Source organism: Mus caroli, chromosome 18 (genome assembly GCF_900094665.2).
Source record: "Mus caroli chromosome 18, CAROLI_EIJ_v1.1, whole genome shotgun sequence".
Classification (NCBI taxonomy): Eukaryota; Metazoa; Chordata; class Mammalia; order Rodentia; family Muridae; genus Mus; species Mus caroli.
Genome location: NC_034587.1, coordinates 40,092,424 through 40,098,109, shown reverse-complemented (window position 1 = coordinate 40,098,109; position 5,686 = coordinate 40,092,424). Strand labels below are relative to the sequence as shown.

General features: G+C 42.2%; 1 non-coding gene across 1 annotated transcript; it reads left to right on the top strand.

Annotated features, from left to right (window-relative positions):
* Positions 1 to 5,249: 5,249 nt before the first annotated feature.
* Positions 5,250 to 5,353, top strand: LOC115029939. Its single transcript, XR_003835499.1, has one exon. It is a non-coding gene; the product is annotated as a U6 spliceosomal RNA (small nuclear RNA).
* The last annotated feature ends 333 nt before the right edge of the window (positions 5,354 to 5,686 follow it).

Below are 5,686 nucleotides of genomic sequence, written 5' to 3'. Positions count from 1 at the left end.
GTATGTGACTCACTCGTGAGTCATTTGGTGGCTATCTGTAGAGGTTTATCTCAGCCCTTCTGTTCAACTAACCCTTACTTAATTTGGTAATGGCTCCAAAGCACAAGCGTGAAAAGCAAGAAGACACCAAGGCATAGAGATTAATTGTCCAGTTTTCAAAATCTCATAGAAACCAAACCAAATTTCTGAATTCCATGCTAGCAAATTATCTACCTCCTACACTCTACTACCTAATACAGAGTGGTGAGAATGCTCTATTCTAGAGACACTCGTTATGAATGTAAGACCAGCTTGTTGTTTTCAACATGCTGGCAACTCAACAGAACACTTTGAAGAATACTTCAAACTGCAACAGAAAGCTCCTAATTATTATCTCTTGCCTAGTTTGGGAAACATCTACTGAGCATCTACTGTATACTTAGAACTTTAGGGGTTATTAAGTTAACTAGAAAATATATCAGCTAAATGTAATGGAGGAAACAACACTCCATTGGGGTATAAGGAAATGTAATTCTCTTTTAAATAGGGTACTTCAGACTTCCTGAAGAGATAACAAGAGATTGAGTCTTGTGAATATCTGAGAATTCCAGCTAGAGGGGAAAGCTCCAACGTGAGTGCTTAGCTATGTTAGGATCAGGCAGGAGGCCAATGTGTCTGAAGTTGAACAAGCAAAGGAGAAATTTGGGAGAGTTGGGGTAGAGAGCTTAGGCAGACAGAGGGATCCTATGAAGTATTGTACAGATCGGGACTTTTATCAAAATGGGACAAATATCCTCAGGCCGTTAGCTGTTCTTTCTAGAGACCAGTCAAGAGCAAGGAGCAACACCAGAGGGAGCCCAGTTATGAGATTATTCTAGTGTTCAGTTTTATGGTAATTCCTGAGAACATGAATGCCCATTCCTGACCCAGATCCTCTATGTCTCCTGCCCTGCTAATGTCACCTTTATCTCAAGACAACTCTTGCTATCACACTCAGACCAAACACCCAGTGAAAGAATAGTCTGTCTTTATTTTTCCAAACAATGAGCCTTCTCCACCAATGCCCATAGCAAGTTTATTTTGGTACTCTTTGGCCATATCCCGAGTCAACTGCACTCTTCTCAGTCAGCCACTGCTGAGGAGAATGGGATTAGCATAAGTACATTACACATAGAACTAACCTTTCATTTGCCTGTGGATCAGACATATTGTATATGAGTGTTGGAGATCACAGCAAAGTCTGAATTGTATGAGGAGGAACGGGGTGCAATGGGAGTTGACTCAACTCAGATTCAGGCAAAGGTGGGTGTGGTGTAATCAGTGGTATTGCTTCCACTGGGTTACAAAGGGTGAGGTCATTATTTAATTCTTCATAGGGCATTTATCACAGGCCAGTCTGATTGCCATGTTTCTAGACTGGCTTGTCTTATAGCTACTGCTAAAAGTACATGAGATAAGGTATTTGCCTTGTGTGTGCATGTGAGAGTTTGTGTCTGTATATGAGGGTCTCTCTCTCTCTCTCTCTCTGTGTGTGTGTGTGTGTGTGTGTATGTGTGTGTGTGTGTGTGTGAGTGTGTGTGTGTACTCCATATTGATATCAGCTATCTTTCTCAATTGTTTTCTACCTTTTTTTCTTGAGCAAGGTCTCTCACTGAACTTAGAACTTGCTGATTTGGCTGGAGTGGGGGAAAGGGGCTAGCAAGCAAACATAAGGATCTACCCATCTCTGTCACAGGATATCTGATCACACTGTGAACTCGAGATTGTGTTATTTACTGGGGAAAACTGCTTCTAAGTGTAGTGTGGCTCAGCCCGGGCACACACCTTTAATCCAAGAGCTTTCTGTTTATTATAAATAAGATTGAATGAAGTCAACCATAGGCAAAGAGGTGGAGCTAGCAACCAGTTGATAGGGATTGAACATGGGGAAAAACCATAGATAGTAAGAGGGCGTAAGGAGGATGGATAGAGGGATGCACAAGAAGTAGAAGGGAGCAATATTCATTTTGAGTGGGGTTAGAAATAGTGTGGAGATGGAAATCTTCCTTTTGGGTCATTATTTGAGAAGGAAGGTGAGCTAGGTGGTTTTTCTGCCTTGCTGAGCTAGCAGGCTTTCACTCCAACATCTGGCTCCCAAGTCTTTATTGATAAAACTGAAAGATTGAGATTTTGTTAAAAACAACAAAAATATCCCATACTTACCATGAACACAGGAGTTACAGATGTGCACTACCAAGCCTGACTTGTACATGGGTACAGGAGGTCAAACCAAGGCACTCCAACCAATGCATGACAATCATTTCCCTGGATAGCAAGCTATCCAGCCCTATTTGCTTTTTTAATAATGCAAATTAAGTGCATTTGTCATCCTCTTAGTCATTCTCTGTATTATTTGTATTCAAAGACCCACAGTCAATAACTAAGTATATAGCCTCTCCTGGGATAGCTCCTGATTTCAAGTTCAAGCTTTTCTGGAGGTGTTATACCTTTCCCTTTTTTCACAGTTCATTTTTCTAACTATTAACCTAGTTAGTACAGATTTTGTTTCCAAAGGATGTGCCTAATTTTATAGCTACATCACTAAACATAACTTTGAATTTCATTCATCTCCTTTGTCAATAAACATGAACTGGGCAGATGTGGAAAACACAGCAACACTTGAATTCTCCCAAGTCTCTGGTGCAGTGAAACTCACCTTCTGACCCAGCAGTCAGCTCTAGGAAAGGAAAGCCACAGCACATGAGAAATATTTTAGTTGGTGACACGAGCTAAAGAGACCATGTCAGAGCCACTGGGCTTCTACATTCAGTGATCGTTGTTTGTAGGTTATTTTTTATTATGAATATTATCTCTATAATTTTGCTAGGTGTTTGCATGCATGTGGTGTGTGTGTGTGTGTGTGTGTGTGTGTGTGTGTGTGTGTGTGTGTGTGTGTGTGATGCAGACACATGAATGTGCATGTGGACATAAACTGGCCCATGCAGAGTTCAGAGCAAAATGTTGACTATCTTCCTTTATCACCCTTATGCTTTCTGCCTCATTGTCTAGGAATCTATCAGTGAACCAGAAGCTCACTGCTTGGGGGTGGGGAGATGCAGGTGCCTCTGTGAAAGTCATAGGAGGATGTTGGATGTGGTCCTCTGATGCTCTCTGAATTACTCCCATGAAATGAGGTCTCTCACTTAAGCTGGAGCTCACCGTTTCTCTCCTAAGCCCCAATGACCTTGTTTGCCTCTTTTCCCACCAACACTGGGACTGCAAGTATGTATGCCTGGCTTTTTCTATGGGTTCTGGGTATCTCAGATCCTTATGTTTGAGTATCTAGTTGGTCAGCAAAGTCTCCTGAGATCTGCCTGTGTCTGCTCTATAATGCTGGGATTACAGGCATGGGTAGCCATACCCAGCTCTTTTATATGAGTGATGGTGACTCAAACTCGGATCCTCATGCTTGCAGAACAAGTGTTCACACCCACTGTGCCACCTCTTTGGCCCCTTGTTAGCTGTTTTTAAGGAGTCATTACTACATATTATCAAGAATCCTCTTACAAGTTGAAGTAACCTTTCACATCATGGCATAAGTTATTTTTCAGTGAGTGCTTCTTGCTCATCCAAACCATTAATCAACTGTACAGGTAATTTCAGTGTTGGCAGGTCTCTACAAATCTACAAATGAAATTCAAGTGGTAATGATTTTGGAGTATTAATAGTAACCACATGTTTTCCAAGTGAAACTAATGGCAAATTTTTAACAGCTTACCATTTACATATGCTTCAGCATTTACCTTCTTGCTATTTTTGAGTGTATGAATCATGATAAGAGCACCTTCCCATCTCATGTACTGCAGAGAGTGTTTTTAAATGAGGAACTTACAGGGGCTGGGGCATGGCTCAGAAGGTAAAAGCACTTTGATACACAAGCATCAAGATCTGAGATTCCCCAGCACCCATAGAAAAGCCAGGCATGGCTGCAACCATAGTGTTGGTGGGAAAAGAGGCAGCAGGGTATCAAGAGCTTGTTGGCCTGCCAGCTTGGGAGAGAAACAGTGAGCTTCAGCTTAAGGAAGATACCTCATCTCGTGGGAATAATATAGAGAGCATTATAGGACCACATCCAACATCCTCCTGTGACTTCTGCATAGGCGCCTGCATCCACACAATCCTCCCTCCCTCCTCCTTTGTCCCCCTCCTTCTCTCTCTCTCTCTCCCTCTCCCTTCCTCTCCCTTCCTCTCCCTCTCCCTCTCCCTCTCCCTCTCCCTCTCTCTCTCTCTCTCTCTCTATATATATATATATATATATGTATATATATATATATATATATATATCACATCACACACACGTACGTACATACACACAAACACAAGGTCACAAATTTTAGTTTTAAAGGTCAACTCTGATGTCAATTTTTATATATGTGTATTCTTTTTCACGTGTGACTCTCTACTGTAAATTCCTGGTAGAAACTTGAAGGAACTAGGGAAAATTTCACCATAATTGAGATTCTGAATTACAATGAATGTGTTGCCTGAACATGGATCCTGATGAGCCTTCTTCACGTCACTTAGTATAGGTTGCACATGACCTCACTATGTTGCCATTCCACCATACTCCCCTGTGAAGCAGGCATGTGGTAGTTGCTCCTTCAGAGTCTTGTGAGGATGAAATGATAACCCACATAAAAGTGATGAAACAGATTCTATTAAACACCAAATCATATGCTCGCAAAGTATACTTAAAGATGTATTGTTACTCCTTTGTATTTGATACCCTTGTCAAATTGACTAAATGAGTGACAAATAGTCTTCAGATCCAGTGGTCACCAAAGAGAACAAGCAATGACAAATCTCAACACCTGAGAAGGATCCTAGATTCAAGTCCCACCTACTTGGTGCTATGAAAGCTGAAGAGAAATCACAGCTGCCTGTCTCTGTGTCAGCATGCACACACAGTCACTTAACTCTTCTTAAGCTTAATCAACATGCCATTAGCCGCATAACATTTCTGAACCAGAGCGTAATGTGATTTGAACACTTAGGTTCATAGCTAGTAGGTTAAAGAGAACTAGAAGATGAGTGCAAACTCTCCTCATGTTGTGGGTGGAGAATCCAGATTCAGGAAGCCATAGACACAACCAATGCTGAATCTCACTCATTCCATAGTAATGTTTCCACCACTCAGGTCCTCCTTGGGTATGAAACAGTTAGATTAGATCTTCGCTGATCTTTCTAGTTAAAAAGTAACAGGGCTGTTCAGCCTTTAAAATGAAGTACTCATGCTCGCTTCGGCAGCACACATACCAAAATTGGAATGATACAGAGATTAGCATGGCTCCTGTGCAAGGCTGACAGGCAAATTTGTGGAGTGTTCCATATTTTTCCATCCAGAGACTGCCCCACCATGGGATCCATCCCATCTGTAGATACCAAACCCCAACACTATTTCTGGTGCTAAGATGTGCTTGCAGACAGGAGCCTGGTATGGCTGTGCTCTAAGAGGCTCTGCCAGCACCTGACTAAGACAGCTGCAGATACAGCCAACCATTGTACTGAGCCTGGGGTCCCCAATGGAAGAGTTAGGGGAAGGGCTGAAGGAGCTGAAGGGGATTGCAAACCCACAGGAAGAACATTATCAACTAACTGGACCCCTCAGAGCTCCCAGGGACTAAATCACCAACCAAAAAGTATACATGGGCCGGTCCATGGCTCCAGC